The sequence below is a fragment of the Acanthopagrus latus genome, chromosome 17 (assembly GCF_904848185.1).
Source record: "Acanthopagrus latus isolate v.2019 chromosome 17, fAcaLat1.1, whole genome shotgun sequence".
In the NCBI taxonomy this organism is placed as follows: domain Eukaryota; kingdom Metazoa; phylum Chordata; class Actinopteri; order Spariformes; family Sparidae; genus Acanthopagrus; species Acanthopagrus latus.
Window position 1 is genome coordinate 14,378,296 of NC_051055.1, and position 24,984 is coordinate 14,403,279.

Sequence of the window (24,984 nt, forward strand, 5' to 3'; positions counted from 1 at the left end):
GGAGTCAGAGCGGCTTGGGGCCAGACTGGCAAAATGCACTGAACAGGCATCAACAGAGGAAACCACAGTGTCAGGGCAACGAGTCAAAACAAATGTTGGAAATACAACCTATGCTTATCTGATCTGGCACTAAAGCTAAGGGGGTAAATGGAGGGGTGCTGTTTTCTTGTGGATAAAGAGATTTGACAGCAACTGGGTTTCAGCCTCCACCCCTCACACTCACTGCCACCAGGGTGCAGTGTTTATGAGGGGTTGCCTGTTATGAAGCCAGTTGTGAAAGTGTGCTGTGAGAACTTTTATCAAGACAGATCTATTGTAATATTTCCCGCTCACACAAACCGCCACAGAGCTGCATTTATGAGGAGCCAAGTATAGCTGATCAAGGAGACTTGAGGGCACAATGAAATCTCCTCTTTTATCAAGATGTATGTTCTGTAATATTCCCCACTTACTACAAACCCTGCACTCTGTCTCAACTTGAGACGCGGGATTCTTGTATCACAGCCAATCAAAACACATTCTGGGAATGGATGGGGCCAATCATAACATTTTCACTGAGCAGCCATGCCAAACTGCTGACAGTCCCAGCACAGGCTCATCGAGAGTATCAATCATCGTCAACACTACTTGCAACCCCCCCAACCCTGAGTCTGTCAGACACTAGAGATCAGAGCTCAGTGAAGGAGGATGCCGTGTGTGTGCTCACCGCACAGCTGTAGATCTCTGTGATGGTGCAGACAGTGTGCACCACCTCTGACAGCCAAGAACATGCCAGGAGATGAGATAACAAGTGAGAGGGGTGGGGCAGATCCACAAACTGAAAGGAGTTGAAAGGCAGAAAAGGCATTGATGTTCTATGATATCAGAAATGTGGACATGAAGTAGGAGTAAGAACGAGACCAAGATGAAGAGGTGGAGAAAAGAGAAAAGACTGAATCAGTGACCCAGTGGCTGAATAAACAGCAGAAGACTACAGCTTAAGGTGCCAGTGGTGGCAAGGCAACACTGACAGTTTTTTTTTTTTTTTTTAATGAGCCACACTTTTGCTCTCTCCATGTGTCTAAAAAAACACTCTGCACAGTCAGCCTTCATTAGAGCCAGTTTACAGAGTGGAAAGAGAATCAGTCTACCTCTTGGAAACAACTTGACAGATTCTCGGCTCCATGTTCCCCCACATCTGCTGAGGGCCGATCATCTGTGTAGGGAGCGTTTCTCCAAGCAGACCAACGCTTTGATTACAGCACACGTTTACCATCAACATACAGCAATTAGGCAGCACAACAAACCGAATCAACACCATTAAAATTCTCTGTTTTCCCCTTTTCCACCTTTTCAGCTGAACAGGAAGACTTTAGTTTGTGGTGGCAACTAAAACTTTTTCTGCACTTCAGGTGAGAGAGATACATTAACCCTCCAGAGTTACATGTAAATGAGTTAGATCAAAAGAGAGTGTTGATCTTCAAACACCTGAACTTTACAGGCAAGAAAATAGTAGCGGACAACAAGGCTGTCAGAGATGGACAGTATTTCAACCAAATTCAGTCACTTTTGAGTATTTTTTGTTTGTTACAAAATACTTACTAGCTTAAACTTGCACTGATTTATAATAGAACTAGATACCCAACACAAAAATGTTGTCTATCTAGTAGAGCTGAAACGATTACCCAAGTAACTCTAATAATTTGATTACAAAAAATGGTCAAAGAAAAATCTCTGCCTCGAGGCTTCGTTTAATTCCTATCACCTGCGTTATGTGGCCTTCTGAGCTCAGGGATCATTTTTCCACACGGACTGTTATTGTGGACACACACACCACTACATTCAGAAGTGAGTTGGCGCGATCGTGGAGAGCCAAGAAACCGTCTGTAAAAAATAGAGAATGTCCAAAGTTTGGGATCATTTCACACTTAAAAAAGAAGATAACAAAGTGCAATTTGTTGACTGCAAAGCATAACTGGCATACCACAACAGCAAGTCAACAATGATTCAACATCTGAACTGAAAGCATCCAGTTGCTAACACCAGCTCAACAAGTGTCGCTGACACAAGGTAAGGTTAACAGTGATGTTAGCTAATTTAATGTAGCCTACCTTCGCTGGTTAAATGATATTTGTAGAGGCTGTAGCTTGATGTCGGTATGACTAGATATCATGTTAAGATGTGGAAACTAATTTGTGTGTTAAATTGCAAAAGAATAATAGCATCCACAAAATAACTCCTTCCAAACACACACACACACACACACACTCATCTCGTCTCTTTCACTCTCCTTCACGCACGCGTGCACACACAAACAAATACACACCCTTACTCACGGTTTTAGGTTACGACCACACCATATAGGCCTACTCCAGACATTATTAATAGGTCATTTGATAGTAATGGTTAATGCTGCAGATGCACAAATCTGTATTAAGATATTACTTTTAAGTGAGTATTTTTTTTTCAGCACACAACAATGGCGAGTTGGAATAAATATCTGTATGTTTTTTTCAGGAATAAAATTGCTTGGTCTATTTAACAGGCCTGTCATTTTCGTTATGTGTTATTTGGTTTAATAATGCAAAAATAATAATAATTTTTTAGATTACTCGATTAATTGATGGGATAATCGGTAGAATACTCGATTCTAAAAAAAACTGATAGCTACAGCCCTACTATCTAGTCCCATGAGAATTGCTTACTTGACTCATTTGCCAGAAAAAGTCTCAAGCTTACAGGTTTACTTCACAGTTTTGTGGCCCACAGACTCTTCGGGGTAGTTTTTCTCACGCTGGCCCCGTCCTCTAGCTCCTGTTAAACCGACAGACTTTACATTGTAATGACGTCATGTTTATTGTCAAATAAGACCCATTTTTCTTGAAGTTCAAACTTTAGAAAAAATACTGTGCAACAACAAGCCTAATAACATTCAACAACAAACAAACTGGTTGTTCACTCAGTTGGACCAGACTTGCTACGATGACCAGAACCCACCCAGCATGCATCCCTGAATTTGCAGCCTCCAAAATATCCCGATTGACCACTTTAAGTCTTTGATGCGGGAAATCAGCAATGAAAGGGGGTCAGACCAGTACTGAGGCAATTAAATCCCTAAAACATGATATTTGGGTTATACTGATATGTATACAGTAATGTTAGCATTGACATTTTGGTACATATTAATTCTGATTATTTGAAACAGCTTAAATACTCTTTCATCTGTACACCAGTACTAGCTGCTCTTTTCCTCTCCAATCAAACAGTGAGTTGCTACTACTACTGCTGCAGTGCCTCAATTGCTTGACGTATACTCTATAAGTAGCTTAACTCCGATGCCGTTGTTCTTAACAAACAGTGCGCAATTATCATATTTATCTTTTAACAAAAATATAAAAATTGATGCCCTCAATGGTGTGTCAATTTTTTCTGTGTTTATTGGACATGATATAATGTCAGTGTTTTTTAAGGTATAGTATCAAAGTTTTTTCTATTACTATATAGTAAAAACACTAGAATAGAATGTATTTTTGTGTTTTCAAATAACAAATTACTAGCATTTCAATCTAATACATTTCCAATGTTTTAAATGTTAAATTTTGATACATCTGAAGAGCAAGTATTATTTGCAAGACTCTTTGATTTAAAATATTTTTCGGTCACCTCTGCATAGAAAATAAAACAAGCGTGCAAAGAGCACAACAAATTGTCTTCCTCTCCCTTCCTGAGATCTGTAATGAATGTCTTTGTTTGCAGAGTTGGTTATCAGAGTGTAAGTTTAATGATCTCTGGCATAGCTGTTGATGCAGCCCTTAAACAGGGCGATTAGAAGGTTTTAAGGTTGGGAAGAGCGTTGCTTACATTATTCATGGCAGTCTAGACTGCCAGCTCTGAGCGGGGGGAAACACACAGTCAGGGCCGTGCCAGGAAGATGAGGGAGAGGAAAGCCAGGGTCTAGCCTACATGAAACTGTAACACAAGCACGCATGCATGCACACACGCACACGCACACGCACACACACGCACACACACCCTACAGTGCACATGCAGTGTACACTCCCCGGAGCATTACCCACTAACACGCAGTAGATCTGATTCTACTACGACCAGCTAATCAGCTGCAGCGGCCTGAGGTGACCTCCCCCGGTTTGAGTCAGCCGATCCTCCTGCTGTTTGACGAGGGGGTTTCCTTTCTCATCATCCCCATTCCAAAGAGATGACTTGTTATCGACGGCGCCTATTACTTGCGACACTTTACTACACTATGAGCTCATACAGTCTGCACACAAAGAGCAATCATTTTTGCTCAGGTGAGAGAAGGTATCATAATGATAAGACCTCTGGTTAAACAAGCAGGTTATGCAAGCTTGTCTAACCTTATTGATGAGGGTGGGGCAAGGGCGTTCTTCGCTGGGGTCTATTTTTAGCGCAGAGGTGCAAGCAGGAAGCCACCAATGCAGCTGTTGTTCTGCGTTACATTTTATAGATAGGAGATGTCAGATCGAAACCACGAAGCCGATATTAGCAGCAGCTTGCCCGCATTTTTATCTCCACCATCCAGCCCAGCTCCCATCGTACGATCACTCACAGAACAGCCTCATTGCAGTGATTTGTTGTGTGAACCAGTTTCTGGTGTCTAAAATGTGATTAACGACCGGTCCACAGAGAGGAGAGAGGAGAATGACTGAGGAATGTGTGCAAAGATGTGTGTAAATGCAAAGGGGCTTTGTCAGCAGAAACAGGCAGTGATGCAGGTGCCCGAGGGAGCCCTGACACACGGAGGAGCTCGCGCTCACACGCCCACACGCTGTCACACACACACTGTCTCCTTCCATCACCCTCTGCTGCGTCTGTTACGTCCAGCGGTTACACTTCTAAATCCCATAAAACAAACATTCGGCTCAAGTTCTGCCCGATAAGCAGCGCAGGAGCTTTGCAGCAGCTTTACAGTTGAAACTTCATTATCATGCACAGGAGAGCGCAGCCGGCGGAGTTTGTGTTCATTTCCTCATCAATACCCAGACGTATTCATGCAGCTGGTAATGACGGATGGAAATATGGGCTAAACATTACATTACCTTGTGCCCTGAGAACAGATAAACCCTCTTAAGTGCTTTTTAAAAAATCTGCTGTCATACCCACCTAAAAACACACACACACACACATAAACACACACACACATCTCTCTCTCTCTCTCTCTCTCTTCCGTTTCTCTCTTACTGGCGGTAGCCTGGTGCAGGTTCCCATGGAAACCAGCCTACTCTGAGCAACGGCAGATGGAGAGGGAGCTGGAGGTCTAAATTTATCTCCCAGCATCCTTTCTGACTATATACGCACACTGGCAGCAGGAAGTGAAGAGGGGAAATGCTCGGCCGCCGCATGCATTGACAAGCTGGCATGACCCCTGACATCTGACGGTGTCCGAGTGTCGATGGGTCGAAGTTACAGTCGGGCTGAAGGATAAGCAAAAACACTGATATTGCAATCTCTTTGACAGTTGCTGCGATTGTGAGTCACAGTTTTAGCAGGAACAGTCATTTTTGCTTTTCATTTTCACTTTAAAAAAATCTAAAAATGAGGTCTGTACCAAAACACACTGTGGCCTCGCATGCGGAAAATGTGACTTGTAGGCTGGAGCTTCTCTGTAGCACCACAACGCTTAATCTTTAACAGTATGTTGTGACACATTTGAGCTTTCCCCTCAGAAATGCAGGCACGCTTGAAAAATTGCATTTTTCGATTAAAGGTGCACTATGTCGTTTTAATGAGAAGAAAAAGATCTCGACAGATTTTTGAATATGCCTAAATAAACTAAATGAACAAACCCTGTTCCTTTTCATGACTGATTAAACTGATTAAACAAACTGTCCTCAAAGGACAACACAGTTTCTTTCTCACTTTGTTTATATGTGGCGGACCCTGCCACCTTTCTAGCTTCAAACAGTGTTCCAGGACCTTTATTTCCTCTGAGAGCAGCTTGTCTATTCAGACATGGAAAAAAATTATATTTCGCAGTTTTATTATTACCGCATAAATATTGTTTATTGTATTTCTTCTCCAAAACTACACAGTGCCCCTTTAATGTTTCAGTCCTATACTGCAGCAGACGAATATGTACAGTTCAGTCTGTGACGGCTCGAACCGCAACACTCATTTATCTCAAAGAAGCACTACAACATTTGATACTGCATTTGAGGCTCTGCAGCATTCCCAAAGTATAAGGTAAATGGAAAGTTAAATCACAGTCCTTCCTGTTCAACCGCCAGCTGCCAATCACACTCAGCCCTCAAATCCTATAAAGTCAAGCTAGCCAATCACAGAACCTTGACAAGAAGAGTCTGGTATGATAGTAAGCGGCTGGAAAAGAAACCGAGAAGACAGAACGAAGACAGACACCACAGCCAAGAGTCACACTCACCCGGGGATATCACTACCGAAGGAGGACGCCGTCTGAAAAAACACCACATACCAGAGCTCTCACTCACTCTCTCACTCTCTCTCTCCCTCTCGCCCAGCTCCGTGCAGGATGCATCGCGGTACCTCTGAGGCGAGACGGCGAAGAGGAGGATTTCACAGGGCTTTCATGAGACTGGCAGTTCACAGGCGTCGCGGTGTTCACTTTGATTAAACACAAGCCAGTGAACTCCAGGTCAATACCGGCCTTTAAATCAAACATGAGTGCCACAGCGGAGGCGGTGGGATGCACACCGCAGCGGCAGGAGAGGGCTGCACTGAAAGTTTGAAAAAACGTCCCCTGGCAACTGTTGTGTCCTTTGGTGACATAACTGTTAAAAAAGAAACTGATCACAGCTTGGACCAAATTGCAGATTGCAGGGTTTTCCCATCATTTTATCTGCGAGTCATGGATTGGAAATCACCTTTTTGTTTGTCTTAGTTTGTCTGTTTTAATTATAAAGCCCAGAAGGAGAAGTTTTATCCTTAGACCATCGAATCGGACAAGGAATGAATCCCACAAGACGTCAGTAAATTCAGTTAAAAAGGGAAAAACCAGCAGAGGAGGGATCCCTCTTCCGAAGCGGGCTTTCGGTAGAAACCACAAAATAGACTCTTTCCAACTTTTAATTAAATCCTTGCATCACGACGTCCAAACCTGGCATGCTATAACATCTCAGGTATCCAGTGATAAAGAGTCTCAAACATGAATCCTTTAACTTACAAAATACTCCTCTGGGTGATAAGGTGCTACATTGTATAAAGTACTCAATGACAGATGAACAAAAAAAAAATAAAAAATACACCTGGAACAGCTGCGACGAATAAAGAACTCGTTTGCCAGAGCTGACAAGTGAAGTGATAGTAAGGAGGTAGAGAGAGGCAAGAAAAGGGAGAGGTAGACAGAAGACGAGAGGAAGACAGAGAGAGAGAGAGAGGAGGGGGAGCACAGAGAGAGAGAGAGAGAGAGAGAGAGAGAGAGAGAGAGAAAGAGAGAAACAGACAGACAGAGTTTAGATTACCTGACGGAGCAGTCTGGTCTTCCCCCTCAGAGACGCTTCACAGGCACTGTGAGACAAGCAGGGAGAGCCAGAGAGTGAGAGCGGATATGACTGTTTGAGTGGGTGTGTTGCCGAGAGAGGGAGAGAGAGAGAGAGAGAGGGAGAGAGAGAGAGGGGTGAGGCAAAAAAAAAAAAAAAAACTGATGGGGAGAGACACTAAATGAATGTTTCCACTGTAAAAACGTGAGGGGAGGATGAGAGAGATGCGGTAGCAAGAAGAACCCCAAATTCCCTTAACGTCTCAGAGAATGACACGAACCTCCTGGAAACCATGGGAATAGTTGTCAGTCGTCACGTTTCTGATTGTTAACGCAACCGGCGACGCGTATGTTTGGATTCAGGACAGGCGCGTCTGCTCGCACACATTCAACGACGTTGGCGTGCAGCCCGTAGGTAGGATTACAAACAGGTCTTGCACGGGGTTTTCCCCTGAACCCTGGAGGCGATTCCTTGCAATTTTCACCTCCTCATCAGCATCTTATTGCAGTGGTGGTGGTTGAGGGAGAAGAAAAAAACAACACAAAACACATCCTTCCCCCGCTAAGTGACAAACCCTCTGCCTACATCAACATCTCTCGCTTCCAGTTCCTTCCAGAGTGCCACTGTGCTGCCTCTGTAAATGTATTCCAGAGTGGCATCCATTCAAGCAAGCCCCCGCGTTACGCAGAGCCCGGGCTAGGCCTATCAGCGGCGCAACACGAGAGAGAGCGAGGGAGAGAAACAGAAAGAGAAAGAGAGAATTGAGAATGAACGGAGGTCCTGCTGTTCCATAGAGCTTTGCCTCATTGGCAGAGTACAGGAAGCGTGAGTCACACACTCTAAAATAAACACACTCGCACAGAGAAGAGCCGGCGCACACACAGAGCGAGAGGAGTGGATGGCTGGGCTGCGGATCAGAAGGCAGGCGGAGGGGAACATGGATCCTTACAGGCCGGCAACACGTGGTGGCCTGGTGGGACTCACGGCCAGCCGAGGGGATGAGTCAAGACGAAAAGATGTTACTGGTTTTTTTTCTTTGTTTCTGTTCAGCCTCTTCTACCATACACCTGCTCATTTGCTCTCTCATTCTGGTTTCCTCTCTCCTCCACTCGCCTCCTCTCCTGCTCCAGCTGCCCCCCTTATATTCTCCCTCCTCTGCTCTGTGTCTCCTCTCTTATTTTATTTGCTCCCAGTCAATAGGGGTGTTGTTCAGGACTTGGTGATTACCCCTGGCTCCGTGTGGCTGCTGGCTGACTGCTGTAGGGGGACTGTACTGGCCTGATGCTGGGCTACTCACAGGCTGCTGGGTTTGCTGGCCGAGGCTCTGTATTGTGTCTGCCTGAATGTGCTCATTGTCACCCTTTACAGCACACACCTTCTCTACTGTACTTCCCTGCGAGGGACCTTCACCCATCCGTCATCCCTTTGTCCTCTGTTCCTCAGACTGAGGGGTTCTGACGGGAAGGTTGAGGGGGGGGGCAGAGGCCCGGGAACAAGACTGCCACTGTGCCGATGATTGACAGGAAAGTTGCCCTACACAGACGTAACGATTAGCAAGGCTGGGACCGAGCTGCAGACACACAGTCTGGTTGGGCGCGAGAGAGAGACCTAGAAGCAACGACAAGGAAGATACTATCTTTGAAGCTTGGGATCAAAGTGGGAAGTGCAACAATTGTGAAGGTGTAAAATCAAGCTTTCACGATGCTGTAATAAACGTGTAGACCGTATACGACTGGCTGCCCCTCGAGCATGTCAGGCTCACATTATGCAAAGCTGTTCTCGTTTACAGTAAATGAAAACAAGGGCTCCCCTGTGGTACGGTCACGTGATTTCATGCATACGACAGGCACCTACCTATACAATATAATGCAGAGGCAAGCAACACCTAGAATGCAAACATTATGCTTTAAACTTCATGCTGTTTTGGAGCGGCCACAGACCAAATGAGTGGTTTGTGCATTTTCAGACAACCATACCGATGACATATTTTTGGACTTTCACCCCATAAAATGCAGACACAGGCAGTAAAACAGGCAAATTTGGGAGTACCCAGAGAGGGTTCTCTCTGTCCTGAGGGCAGATTATTTCAGACGTGTGGTCTTCCAGTAAACTGACAACCCTCTGTACATATAACTGTGGTATTATGATAGAAACAAAATACATTTAAAGAGGGAGCCCACCTAGTTTATAAAAGCCACTGTGGCGCAGTATTTTTCTACCTGTTTTTTTACCTGTTTATTTAAAAAAAATAAATTAAATTAAAAAACCCCTACACTTGAAAATACAACTAAAGAAAACTTAACTACATTTTAATTTGACATTTGACATTTTCCTCCCAAGCTACAACAACTTAAGTTGTCAATATACCTATCATACCAAAAATGTTACTTTTCGCCATGCTAGGGCCTGGTTCTAGAGATGTCAGTTGTCGGTCTGTTGGTTGGACAGTCAATCACTTTGGTCCAAACTGATATATCTCAACACTTACTGATGGACTGCCATGAAACAGACGGTCATGTTTGCCAATGGACAAATCCTCAAGACTTTGTTTACCCAACTTTTCTTTGAGCAACACCATTTGCTAATGTTTGTGCTCAAACTTTTTGATCAAAACTTTTGTTAATGACCACAAACTGACAAAATGACACTATTGACTCATGATGGTCAATTAAAAGAAAGAATTAAGCCTGGATAAAATACAGTTTAAGCTAACAAAACGGTGGTTTAAATCAGAAAATATCAGATTAAATATTAAGAAAGTGATAATCTAGTGGTGCCTTGGCAATAAATCTAAAATATTGGATTAGGCATCCAACTACACATATGTACATCCACACAAAAATATGTGAAAAGACAACATACAGCTAGTGGAAAAGGGTTTTAGACGTGCAACCGAATGGCCTGCTAATGGAGTCGAGCTTGCCAGTCTTTTGTTAATGCCAATCGATACGTATCTTCAGCAGATGTGATATCCGATCCTGTAAAACACTGAATGACTGACCACCCTCTGTTTCACTCAGTATCCCTTTTTTTCTGATCTTCAGGAGATTCTCTGCCTCTCGTTTTTCTCCTTTCCTCTCGATTTCTCTGAGACACACAAACGCACAATTCCCTCTTTGCAGCCACTCTCTCCCCGTTTAGTTCTCAGTTTCACACTCTCATTATCTTTTCCTTTTCCATGGTGCAGAAGCATTAATAAGCACCACTGTCTATACATGCGGCAAAGTAAACTTGGTGTATATTATGAGGAAGGCTACCAGGAAACCATGTCTCCAGGGTTGCTGTGGGTAGTGATTATGGAAAGCAGTCTGGCCCTGAGTAATGTCCCTGATTGGTAAGTGATACCACCATATATAGAGCTGATATATCATTCGCAAATTGCCAGTGTCGTGGGAACCCAGCTATTAAAGTTATACAGTATTAAGCGTTAGGTTTGATTCACTGCTTCAAAGGCAAAATGGACTTCTGACATGAAACACAAATACATCAGGGACAGCAGCGGTGAACAAACAGACTCCGGAGCCTCGTTGGGAGTTACTGCAGCAGAAGTGAAACAGATACTGAGTGTCTGTCAAAGACACTTCAACTGCCTTTTGACAGCTCGACACCGAACATCAAAATGCAGCGCGAGTGGTGTGCAAATGAAATAAAAGAGTGACAAAGCATGGAGGGCTGGGGGGGGGGGCAGGATCGAGATAAATATAGAAAGAGGAACTGACATTCTCAAAAGCTGTCCTCCCTGCGCCCACAAGTTTCACTGATGCGTGGATGTCAAGATCACAGTGCAAATTCTCCCACGCAGCTTACTGTACCCGTCGTTCACAGTCGGCTGCTTCATATTTGCTCTCTCAGTCATGGTGAAACTGTAAAGAATGAGGCAAAGCTGTGATGAGAGGATCGTCTCCAGTTAAGGTGATCGAGAGGACGCAGATCACTAATAACTATGAAACAACTCAGTACCATGAGAAAAATCTCCAACTGAGATTTATGCCTTTCATGAAAGAGCAACTCCATCAACTTAACACATCAAAGTGTGTTTATAGGTTTTGGGGAGTTCTACTGCATTATGCGAAAAAAAAAAAAAAGAAGGCATTTTAAAGCCTTTTTGTGGCCCCAGGAGAAGTTTCATGTATTCTGATAAATTGCCTCACTGATGTCACTCAGTGGCTAAGGTGCATTGTGGTTAAGGGTAGAGGGAGGTGGCAAATGTTTACGTATTGCAGTTGAATTTACACTCTAAACAAATAGGGGGCAGCATATCACCAGAATAGCTGCAAACATTAGCTGCCATTAGCTAGGTAGCTCAGTTGGCACGCAGTTAGCAGTACGGACTGGGAGCTCGAGGGCCAAGGGAATGTTGGTGCTTACACCAATAGCACAGGCGCTTTTGACTGGGATGGGACTCTGCAACACAATTCATGGGTGCAATAACTTTGAAATTGTTGTTTCTGCACATTCTGTTGTTACTTTTAGTTAATTTTGTCAATGTTTACAATTAAAATTCCCTCACACTGCACCTTTAAGGCCTTATCATCCAACAATGAAAACATTATATCATGTGGATTCCTCCTCTGCAATGGGAAAGCCTGTGCTAGTTCCTCTTTCTGCAGCTGCTGCTGTGTGCATCCTGTGTGACGCTGCAGCCGGTACAACGAGCACTGCTGTAGTAGCACTGTGCATGACCCAGCGCCATGCCTTATCTGCACAAGTTATCTGTGACTATGTTAATTCGAGATGTTAAGTCAGAGCTGCTGGTGCTTTCAGCGCTGTCTGCACAAACATGGGCGCGGGGGAAGAGTCAACAGGTGGAAGCTCAGCCTGAGTGTGTTCAAACACCAGCACCAGGCCGCAGAATGTATCAACACGGCCTCCATCCCCAGCCCTCCTCTCCAGGCCTGGCAGAGGGGCACCCTCCTGATCAGGGAGTTTACTCAAAGCCAGGCCAGTCCAAGTAATTGCTACCCACAGTGACAAACAACCCCATTCAGCCTAAGTGTTGGTTTACAGTTTACTCTCCCTCCTCCGCTGCCCATTCTGCCCGGTGCCACGCTGCATTAGTGGCCTGTCAACAGAGACTCTCCTGACGTGTAAACGCCTTGTCAGCTGCCCTCCAAATCCAGCGCACATACACCAAACGCCATGTGCCATGACCCGTCTGTTTATGTGTTTGTTTCTCTAAAAAGTGGAGGTGTGCATGAGCACATGTGTTAAGAGGGAGAACAAGCGCGAGACAAAGAATAACAAGACAGTGGAGAAAAACAGTGTGCACAAATGCGTAGGAGAGACACGGCGACGTAGAGAGCTCTTGTATGTGGTCATTTTGTGTTCTCAGTACTCCGACCCACAGCAGTGACTCTATCTGCCATCTGAGACAATCTTATAAAAGGCTATCAAATGTGTATGCTGTGTGCTGTCTCAATATCTTGACACTAAGGGGCAGAGAGCGACAGCTCATCAATCAAACACGACAATCAAGTGCAGTAAATCTGTGTGTGTGTGTGTGTAAAATGCTTAAACTACAGAATACATGTCAACAATGAACTGCGCTGAAGCATGCTTACTGTATGCACAGTCTGTTTTGTTAATCTGAAACAGTTGTGGATGACATTTATTTCAGAGGGATCTGGTTCTTGATTTTTGTCACCATACTTCTCTATCTGAGCCCCCTTCAGAAACTAAGGGTCCCACTATTTTCTCTGAATCTACAATTAAAAGGTTGGTTCTATTGAAATGTTTCTCTAGTGGTGTGTGGTCCTGCTGATAGTTTTGGCTTAATTGTTCAGATTCTTGGGATATCCTTCTGAGAGTTCTGCTCCAACCCCTTTCAATTGAGCTGAATGGAAGGCTCATAGTACAATCACAAAAAACTCAACAGCAACATTTCCTTTCAAAAACACAAAAACATCCTGTTTACTCGATGATCCTCAGTTGTAAAAAGAAAGTAAAAAGAAAAGTTGCTGCAAATGTGTTAAACGACGCAACTTTTTAAAGCTTCAAGCCCGACAAACAAAAATCAATTGACCTCCATTATACTGAGGTGAAGGCAGTAATCTGAACTGTTCTGCATGGACGGATACTAAAAAATAATATGAGCTTTTTCATTATTTCAGTGAACCAAGTAGCTTCAAAGTTACATGAGGTACTTTCCCACATTTTGACAGTCACCTATATTATATAACATTCTTTATCTGCTTGTGTCTGCACTTCATTGACACTGAAGAGAGAGATTTATGGAAATATTAAAATCCAGGATGCCCTGATTAAAAACACTGAACCATTAAACATACAGTATGTCATTTCTGCTGCTTGTGTTGGCTCAACAAAAGACTAGGGATGAGCGAGTACAAGGTTATTTGTATCTGTCCAACCAACTAAATCATCCGTATCTGCTGCCACACTTTGATATGGAGATGTGCGTGGCTTAACCCCAATGCAGGCATGGCTTGGTTAAAAGTGTTTAAGCTGGAAATTGACACAAGTTGATCAGAAGTTGCTGTATTTAATTTCTATGTAGGAACCCATTTACAGAACAGCCACATTATCGAGTTTCAGATCAATATTTCGATCACAAGAGTAAGAGAACTTTTTAAAGAATACATTTTTATAGTTACCCAGTTAGGTTTTTCCTTCCTTCCTACCTTCCATCCAAATATTTTATTCGGTGGATACTCATACTTGAAAAAGTACATTATGTGTACTCGATTCTTATTTCGTTTTGATGACGTGAAATAGCAAGGGATCATGGAAGCTGCCATCATTGCAGATGAAAAACTATCTGACGTGATTAACACGAGGTTCCTTCCTCACCCTTGTATCCTCTGATGTTTCCCCCGGACGTTACAGCAACTAGAGGGGGTAAAGTGCTATGATGAGAGGTGACCAAATGAAACAGACTGTTACCTTGAATGAAATCAGATTTCTCTGAGTTTTAACATCTGGCATAATGTAACTACACACCTGAACAAAGCAGATGACTGAAATATCATATCATTTAATCTAATGAAGATTTCTTGATGTTTTGCCGATTACATAATTATCTACTTGTACAGTTCAGGATTTTCATCACAATTTACATAAAGATCGGGTTTGTCTTTGTCCAACCTACATTTATTTGTACTGATGGGTCCACCGTAGGTCTATTGAGTTCAAATAGGTTTAATCATAGACAAAGTGCTGCTTTAACTGTGCAAATCTTATCTGTACAGTAACAGTTGTCAACAACAGAGAGCTAAAAAAACAGAGCATTAGTGTACTGCAAACACAAGGATTAAGACTTGAAGACAGGAGTCAATACCTGTGTGCTGCTTAGTAACAAAGCACCAGGGAAAGCAAACAAGCACCGTCCAATTTTTTTTTTTTTTTTTTTTCACCAAAACTCTGACTACAAGGAAATGAAGTTACTTTTGGAAGAAGGTCTTTGCTGCGACAAAAAATGGATTTTGTTCTAAGATTTAAATCATGAGACACCTTTGTTTGTCAAAAAAACGCCCACTCTTCTGCAAACCAAATGGCCCACTTTGTGCGAGGAGACGGACAGAAATGTGTCACCGGCTGTACTCGTTGTTACTAGGAGGTGCAGTCTAGTCTGGCCGCTAGGGAAGGCCACACGCAGCCACACCGTCTGGTTACGGGGTATGGAAATAAACCCATATTCCTACTTCTGAATGAGATCGAATCATGGTGTACATATAAGGTATATGACACACACATTATAAACAGACATATCTCGCTCCCCTAACCGCCCAGCCCGTTCAAATCGCTTTTGAAGGTAAGCGACCCCAAAGGTCACGTGACCCACGCTAGGGGAATTAGCGGCGCATTCCTCCAGCTGTCGTCACCTAATAACGATCTGGTTGGGAGAAACCCGACTCCAAAAAATCGGCTCGCCACCTCTCTCCCCTCCACTCCCCACCAACACACTCGTCCTCAGAGCTGCATCCTCCTGCCTGCGAGCCTGATCATTTGAATACAAAGCAGTGAAACAAAGATGTCCTTAAAATAGAGATGCTGTGGCTTTCAAAGAAGCACACTGCAGAGACACAGTCAGAAAAAAAAAGAGGCAGGGAGAAAGAGAACAAGAGAGAGCGAGAAAGACAGAGAGATGAACAGGCTTATGGCGAGAAAGCGAGACAGTGTATTGATGTAGGATAGGTGGCTGGATACATTGATTTCCTGTTAATTCTTGCCCGGTTACGTACGGTTGATTTGTCATTCAATACAGGTTGAAGCACTGTCTGTGAACAAGCCCTAAGCCAGGCTTCACTCCATAGATATCAACACATCAGATCGTTACGTTACCTGAAGAATGTTTCCCCACTGGGAGTGTTTACTGTATGAACTTTCTGTCGTACCAGGTTGCCAGATAACACTGTAATCTTAGTATAACCTCAGGTAGAGCATTTGCTCACCTCAGGACCGCAGATAGGGTACCAAATAATTGCCTGATGAAGCAAATTAGCCATTATAGAGAAGATAGCTCCAATTATTGGTTCTCATTGGGTAAAATCAGTTTGAGCATGTTGTAAAATACCAAATATAATTGAAACCTGAAGGCCACACATTTACGAAATACTACGCTAACCAAATTACTTAATCTCACCACGATCTCATTGAGGCACTTATTGGTTGCTTATCAACCACAGTTATCAGTCATTACTACAAGAACCACGTTTTTAATTATCTTTTCATTTTTGCTGACTAAATAAAAGAAAAAAGTTTTCTGTGGGACTGATTGTGAAACTTTTTACTGGTACCAATTTTCCAACTGAATGAGCCACCTCAACACCAGTAGCGTAGCCAGGAATATTGATGTAGGTGGGCCTGTGGGATATAAAGTGTGCAAGAACCACAGACGAGTTTTTACAGAGGGTGAACTTAGAGATTGCCTAAGTTTTATACATTGCATTGATAGCAGTGTAATTTATTTCCTCAATTAATGTTGCAATAAATTCTCCAAGGAACATTTTAGCACAACTGTTTCATGATGAAATCTTGAGTTGTGGCAACTGCAATGGTCTAAGTCACTGAACATCTGCATGGTCATCTATTGCTAATGGTTCCGTAACGGTCATAGCAGTACCGTGTCCTGAGGCTGGAGCATTCAGGTCAGAGGAGTCTGGAGGCCCCAGTGCTGGGGTCGGGGCAGGAGCAGTCAGTTTTGGTTTGGAGGCGTCAGAAGGTGCATGAGGGACATCCCTGATGCTGGCCTCCATGTTTTCCCTCGATGGCTCCTTTCTGACTCCTATTATCTGTTTCTCTCTCTCGATGCGAACGCACACATTATTAAAAACCTCACCGGACTGGCCCGACTCCCCATCTGACGGGCTTGCATCTATTGTGTTCATATGCCACAGGTTCAAATAACTGGCGCCTTCTTCCTGTTAAAAAACAGATTCAATCTAAAGAGAGAGGCTGAGGAGATTGTTGTGTTTACCTGGGAAACTACAGCTCATAAACTGCTGGATCAGAGCCGAAAGAAAAACAGACATTACCAGCACTACTGCGTGGGTTCACAGCTTAAGTCAAGCAGATGGAATGCAAACAATCAAGCCAACCAATAACAGACAGAATAGGGTTGGTCTTACAAGAAGTCTAAAATAACAGCTGTCGTGCATCTCAGTGTAAAGCTCAACAAGTGTTATATCCGACTTGTGTAATGTGTCTAAAAGTATAGGGCAGATTTCTCTACTGTTGGACAGAGCAAACCTAGCCATTTCCCCTTTTCCAGCCTCTTTGCTAAGCTAAGCTAACCTGCTGCTTAATGTACCCTTCTGTCTAATGAGACGTGAAAACTCCCCACAAGAAAACAAACAACTGTATTTTCCAAAAAAAAAAACACCTCTTTGACAGAATATGTAACATCAGCTTGTGCTTTCATGTAATGACAGCAAACTGACATGTTTTCATCTCTTTGTGAGTGAGCATTTGTACCATGGAGCAGCTCTTTCATTTATCCTGGGACAGTTTTTTTCTGACACAGTTTCACTTTTGTTGATGGAATTTCAATAGTTTTTCATGCTTTGATTTTGCTGGCTTCGTGGTCAGCTGGCTCCAATTCACCCTGCTCCAGATGATTCAGCTGCGCCTGGAGAGGGCAGCATATCAATTTGTCACAGAGCTGACAATATTATGATTTTTGTGTTTATGTATATATATATGAAAACATTCCAAGTAATTTTCCATTGTACAGCTTGTTTGATGGGGGTGGCTTCATTTTCATACGGTATCACAGTCAAATGATTTCTTGATTTGCTGACGCACCAGCCGAGTGAGGGTCAATGAAAACACACTGCTGTTTTCCCAAGAAATTATATTTTGACGTTGGAGCACAATTTCTTTCAAGCCATCAACAATATGTGGATGCCTCTTTTGGGGATAACATCCCTGTATATTCCCTTCACAATTAAATGGTAACTCCACGAATTTATGCAACATGTGTTAACAGCTTTTGGGGAGTAGGAAAAAAGAAAAAGTAGTTTTTTTCCAGAGGAAGCTACATGTAATCTGACAAACTGCCTCCAGTGGTGTCACTCAGTGGCTAAGGTGCATTGAGGGTAATGTAAACCAGATTTAAAAAAGGACGACGAATGTGTGAAACAAGTTAGGTGATGTCTCTGGTTCTGCTGTGTCAGTTGACTGTTTCTAACCTTTCCATAATGCGTCCAACAGTGTTATAGGAGTGCAATGCGCAGATCGACAGTGTTCGTGCAGAGTGACATCACCTTCAACATCAGGGCCGCCTTAACCAATGTTAGACCCCGGGGCTGAGAGGTTTTGTAGGCCCTCCATCCCCTCGATTTATAGAGTCTCATTCTGTAATATCTAGGTAATCTACCTCACAAAATGCATTAGTTTCTTTCGAGACATACAACAGTTCTCCCTCTTTGAGCCAGAAAACACCATAATATTGTTATTAACATATCATAACATAACAAAACAAGTAGTACATGAGTACAGAAAAGAATACAACCTGGTTTATTAAAATACATTTCAGGTTTATTAATATAAATCTTAATTATTCACTGCTGAGAATAAACAAATGAGTCCTCAATAAACAAATAAATAATACTAAAATAAGTAAAACGACGCTGGCCAGTTGTTTAATTTTATCAGCTGTGCTTGTGCTAGCTCTATTGCTGCTAAGTGCGTCAAACACATGGCATTGCTGGAGTATAATGCCGTGTTGTGTGGCCAAATGCTTGGACATATTAGTTGTATTACTGCCTTTGGCACACAGATCCCTCTTACAGGTATTACAGGTGACGATCCCCAGGTGTCGTCCTTGTTTGTGAAATGCAGTCAGACTTTTAATTTTGCCAGGACGACATTTCTCCTCAGCGCATCGCATGTAGCAGCTCAGCTCACCTCTGCTCTGCAGCAGCTTTTGTGTGTGACGTCGTCGCAAATTTGCGAGTGGGGTACGTTTGTTTACAGTGGCGGCGCAGCCCGGGAAGAATTGATTAACCTGAACATGTGAGGCCCCTGAAGTCAGGAGGCCCCTCGGCTTCAGCCCAGGTAAACCTGTGCATTAAAGCCGCCTTGTTCAACAAGCCACCAAAATGTTTCTTCAGTTCCTCTAGAGCTGACCGATAAGGGAAACCTTCATGACGTTTGTGGTTAACAACCCTTTCAGCTGACCTTTTGTGGTCAGCAGCTTCAGACAACTTTATTTTAGGCACAAAATGAAGTGGATTATAGCTCATCAGAGCTTCTCAGGTGTCTGCAACATTTTGAGAAAACTTGCATATGATCACAAAAGTGCAAGTTATGACATTGTTTTGCTCAATAAATGTGTAATTACTAAAAGTTATAGATGCATTCAACTCAAGATATTCTCATTAGACAATATGTAAATTTATAAATAGGACTAAAGAAACCAGCAGAACAATATTGGTATCGCACTATTATGTCGTAAAGATATGGAACAGCCTCAGGTGCTACAAAAGCTACAATGGAAGGAGTCTAACAACATAACTTTCTGGAAGAACAGAAATGTGTTTATAGACCATTTAAATAGCAGATGAGGAAGTCATAAGCTTGAAACCACAAAATTGAAACAAATGGCAAGATGTGCCCTGCAGTGAGCTGCTAAACCGAGAACGCAAATCTAATCTAAAGACCTAGAAAATCAAATCTGGGGACTGGCAGGGATAACTCTCATTGTTGAAGCAGTCTGACTGCAAATCGAGGAAAACTGAAAATGTGCATACCACCAAAGTTAACCAGCGTCTGAACAAACGCAGCAGAGGGAAGGAGGAACTCCACTCCTGCGGTTTGTGATTCTAGAGGGAAGTCAGGACTGTTTCAGGTTCAGTGAGAACTCTCTCTGGATTTTATGGTCAGACACACACACACACACACGCAGAGACACACACATGCACGAGCTGGCACCTACCAAAAACACAAACTGTCACAAACACACATTTGACAGGTCTTGGCAGAATCAATCTTGTCAGCCCACAGTTTTCACTCTGCTCATTGTGGTCTGGCAAGACTCAACAGGCGTGTGGTCGGGAGAGACGTCATCTCACGTAGGTTGTACGGAGGATGATTGACAGATCGCCATCCTGCACGTGGACGTCAACATAAACTGTCTCTCAGTTTACATGTTCGGGTTACAAAAACAGTTCACCTGTCGGGTTACATGTTGGGTTTGTCCCAATATGAGAAAGTGTTGAGCAGCTTTAACAGAAACTACGTCAATTAAAAAAATATGAACTTTATAGATTTTATTAGAGATATTTAGTGACAGAGAGACATACAATGTTATTAAAGAAATAATTTCATACTAAAAGTCATGTTAGTGTCTTTCATGAGGCTGTAGACAGACAACATTGTTCTCAGAGCTCAATGCTAATATCAGCATGCTAATTTGGACATAAAATCGCCACTAGCATCTGGCTTTTTAAAGTGGGACAGGGTACAATCAGCTATGTGGGGTTTTTAGTTCAAGCTCCAATCAGCAGTGATGAAAACATGACAACCGGGCTGACATGTGGTGAGTTCATAAAAGAGGCTTAAGTTAAGGAAAGAAATAAGTAATCACTATTAAAATGAAAGTTGCTTCCATGCTGCTTTCACCGGATTCCTGTTTCCCCACCAGTCTGTGACGTCAACGGTGACATTCCATTAAAGTGTAGCCAGAAAGGTAAAGCCGTCTACTAGCAACGTGTAAAGATTTATTGCCCACTTTTAGCAGACTAACCCACATGTAAGTACAAATGTTGGTGTAAGATTCATAAAGTATATTCTGTTAACATGCTAGCATTTGCTAATTAGCACTGCAGAAAGTGAAGATGACGTTTATGTCTCTGCCATTAGTTTATTAAGTACCAAAGTATTGGACAGACTGCAGTTTTGACTTGATGGTGGTGCCAGAGAAGAAGTCAGCTGTACAAAGTCTAAGGCAGTCCAACCTACACAGTTGTTTCACTCAAAATCTAAATTGTCAGGGGATGAGAGTCAGGGGATCATCAAAGTCAGCTCGTCAGTAATTTAGGAACAACAAAGATCAGAACAAGACTTCACGGCATATCCACCCCAAAGAGTCATTTTAGTCAGAGAGGACTGAAAGAACCATGTTGCCATCCACAGAGCCATGACTGATGTAAGATGAAAATAAGTGGATCAATAAATCTCACCCTCAGATTAAAGGCTTTAGAGGGATAACATTTTTGAAAATCTCACAGACTGAAGTGTAGAAGACTTGGCCAATACAATGAAACACAATGTTCACTATAAAAAAAACAAAAAAACCCCCCCTGCACTGTGGCTAATCTGATAACACTGTAGTTACACAGAGAAGCAATAAACAGTGCATTACACAGACTGATGGGATGAGGCACTGATCCTCTCTGCAAAGCAAACTGCAGCTCCTGAGTTTTGCGGCTGCACTTGAGCAGCAGAAGAGGAAAAAATGTCTGCGCAAAAAAGTCCAGGAAAAACAAGCCATTTTTCTACCCTCACTGCCACTCCAAAGCCGCCGAGTCACCGTCCGAAAACCTGTGACTTTCGCATCTGTAATGCTGATAACAGCGTGAGCAATCACGCACTCCAAAACACACCACCGTGACCAATGAAAGAAAGACTGTTGCTGGCTTAGCAACGGGGACAGCTCGCACTCACAAGACCGGAGGGACTGACAAAGGGACATTTCACACTGACGGCAGGACAACATTTACAGCCAGAAAGACAATTTTCAGCTCATGTGTCCATCTTTTTTTTCTACACCTTCAACTATGTGTCTGTGTGTCTGTAATCCTCTGTTCGCTCAGACACAAATTGATTTCTCCACCCCTCCTCCTCCTCCTCCTCCCTCTCCAAAACTCTCACTGGGGTTTCTCCTGATCTCCCTCTTCTGTGTAATTTAGGCACTCCCACAGTAATGGACACCCTACTCAGGGCCTGCGAGCGGGAACCCAGCCCCGCTGCTCCAGCTACTGTACTCCCAAAGAATCCTAATCAGCCTCTCAGATGGTTACACTGGCGGGACAAAAGAAAGAGAGAGGGTCCCAGAGAACCAGGAGAGGCCTGGTCTCCCTGTGGGTGCAGGTGTCAGAGTGAAATATGGAGTTCACCCCGGGAGCACTTTGCGCCCAACAGCCTCCTTCTCCTCCCCCCTACCCCCAACTCGCCGCTGGCCCGCCAACCTGTCAGATGACATCGGGGCGAGAGGCTGGTCCTCAGAGGACGGGCGCAGCAGTGCCATTAAGCACATTATAGTTGCAGTGTGTTGATGAAAAATCAAAGTCTGCAGTGACTAAGCCGGGGTCGCTCCCTACAGCACTGTGCTGACTGTGCAAAGCAGGAGAACGATGGAGGCGGTGGGGGACTACCTTGGTGCAAACAGTGGGACTGCTGACTGTTTGAGATTGCTGGGGACAGGAGGATTACATAATACAAATCACTGTAACACCTGTGAGCGAGGGAGAGATTCCAACAGCTATTCTCTGTCCCTTTTCGCCAAGATGTGTGCCGGCGAGTCTTCTCAAGTCGACGCGTTATGTGCTGGATTACCTTTCAGATCTCATGAGACGGCGCAGGATAAGCAGGTAGAGAAAAATTGGATTGATAAATGGACCTTGCGTGCAGGACTGTCGACTGTCGAGCCTCAACTATTTCCCTTCATTCCGCCTCTCTCCGCAGCTTTACCCACACTCCAGCCCATCTCATACATCCTTGCTGCCGCAGAGAGGCGAGGAAAACCTTGGCTTTAGCCTTTGGTCGCAAGAGGATAAACATGCCGCCCCTGCGACGAGCCGCTGGCGCTTTTTTCTTTCAACGTCTGTTTATTTTCCCAATTTACGCCGGGTGAGTCTGTGTGACACAACATTTGCAATATTAAACAAGTTGTTTTCTCTGCTGTCGCTCCATAACTTCACACTGAGAAGCAAAGAAGTCACCTGACCGCCCTCCACCCTGACACGTGCCACCGATGTGACACGAGATTACCTCACAAAAGGCCACAGAGCATTGAGGAGCTGGATCCTGCCTGAAGAGATTCACCTGCTGTCATGTACGACGTTAGCGGATGAACTCAACAGCGAAAGCAGTCTGCCTCATCAAGGATCATTAAGGTTTTCAGACAGACACCCAGAAGTAACCCAGACTAAGGCTCAAATAAGAAGTCAAGTAGGAGTGGGAGCAGTGCGCCTGCAAAGTTCAAGTAGCAATGTTTATTTAGGACTAGTCAGTCCTCAGCATTGGACCGTACTTCCCAAAGTAACTGTTGAGGTTCCAAAACACAGCAACATTACAGCTTATTAATGCTTAAGAGTAATACAAGTCCAATGAGGCAAAAAACACTATTAGCCCATTTTTTCTGTCAAATGCTAAAGATTTGTAATGGAGTCAAGATGTTTTACAGTTTAACAATAAACTTGTTGACATCAGTGGATTGAAATTTCGCCCAAAATCCAATAACTATAAATCACCTTAAGCATTGTTTTCTGCGCTGTTGTGTGTGTGTGTCTAAAACCAAAACGTTTTCATATCGACCGATATTGACAACATACAGAGATACTGATACATCTGTGATTAGCCAGTACTGACTGATAGTATTGGCCAACAGATAAATCAGTTGGGATCTATTGGCCACGACTTCATATAGAATTCAAATAAAGGTGACATCACTGATAACACCTGCCTGGCCACTGTGAGTGAGAGCAACTATTGAAAGTGAGGCAAAGGTCAAAGTTGAACCAGAAAGTTGGTCTGTAAACTGTGATGGTGACAGCTTGGCTGCTCAGCTGGACCTTGGGTTTGGCTGCATTCTGGCAATCTCAGCAGTGACTTCATTGATTACCACAAATAGAACAGACAGAATTAATGACCAAAGCTACAAAAACTATGTGAACTGGAACAAATCGCAGTTTCCCTTTAACTTAAGCTACCATGTCTGCTGACCACTTCTGAACACTTTGTAATTTCCGATTTGAGATGGGTATTTCTCCGACAGTTGCCGGCAGCCAAATAAACAGTGCAGACTTGATGAATTACACAAGTCAAGCACGTTTCATCAACAGCTACCGTTTTATATCGCCAGAGGTCTGATACATAACGTAACTGTTTTGAGTAACTTGTACTTTTTCGGCGTAGTTTTGATACACCATCCTTTAAATCTTAACTGAGCAGATTTTTAAAGAAACTGGTTGTTAAACTTATTCACTCACCAAGATATGTTATGCATTCATGCACATTCCACGAAGAGGCAGGCGGTCAGCTGGTCTCAGGTCTGCTGAGGCTCTGTTAGCCTCCCACACACTGTTGACTCAGGGCAGCACAATGGCTAAAACTAGGAGCTCTGTATGGGTTTCACACTGCTAATATTTACAGATGGATTACCAAGAGTTCTGTTTTTCTGCAGTTATTCATTACTCAGGTAACTTTTCAGCTCACACATTCGTACTCAAGTTAGTTATTTTGATGACTACTAACCCCCTAACCCTAACCCTAACCCAAGTTCGGTAAATGTCTTTTGAAAAAATATTTTACTTACTTTTACATACATTTGAGTACAGTTGTTGGCTACTCCCATCTCTGCATGCTTTATAGACATGAGCGGAAATCAGTGCGTTCCTAGAACTGTAGCTGTCATACATGCACATTTCTAAAAGAGAGCAGCGTAATTTGCTAATTCTGAGGGTGAGAACATATAGCTCATGATGTGTAATCGACTGTGAGAGTACAGTCTGTTATGTTCACCTCATGCAACGTACAGTAAACGTAAGTAGGGCTGCAACTAATGAATATTTGATCGATGATTACTTTAATGTGTAGCTTTGTGATTAAGTGTTTGGTCTATGAACTGTTGCTTCGTAAAACCCAGGGTGATATCTTCAAATGTCTGATGTCTCCAGTGGACTATTGCCTTTACTGTATGATAAATAGGGAAGCAGCAAATCAGGTTATTTAGGCTGGAACCAGAAAATTGCTTTTATTTCATTATATTTGCTTGAAAACAACTAAAACAATTAACTGATTATTAAAACAGATGACTTTTCTGTAAATTGAC

The 24,984-nt window shown here is 43.2% G+C and overlaps 1 protein-coding gene across 3 annotated transcripts in view; it reads right to left on the reverse strand.

The window, feature by feature from the left end:
* Window positions 1-24,984, reverse strand: part of LOC119005978 (transcription factor HIVEP3) — a 47,696-nt gene that overhangs the window by 14,578 nt on the left and 8,134 nt on the right. The window contains exon 2 of one of the 3 annotated variants that reach the window (XM_037074211.1): window positions 7,455-7,500. The exons of 1 other annotated variant lie outside the window; for it this stretch is intronic. The gene's annotated coding sequence lies outside the window, so the exon portion shown is untranslated. Of the gene's footprint in view, window positions 1-706; window positions 1,127-7,454; window positions 7,501-24,984 lie in introns of those variants that run through there. One more of the 3 variants, XM_037074212.1, reaches the window with a different exon arrangement.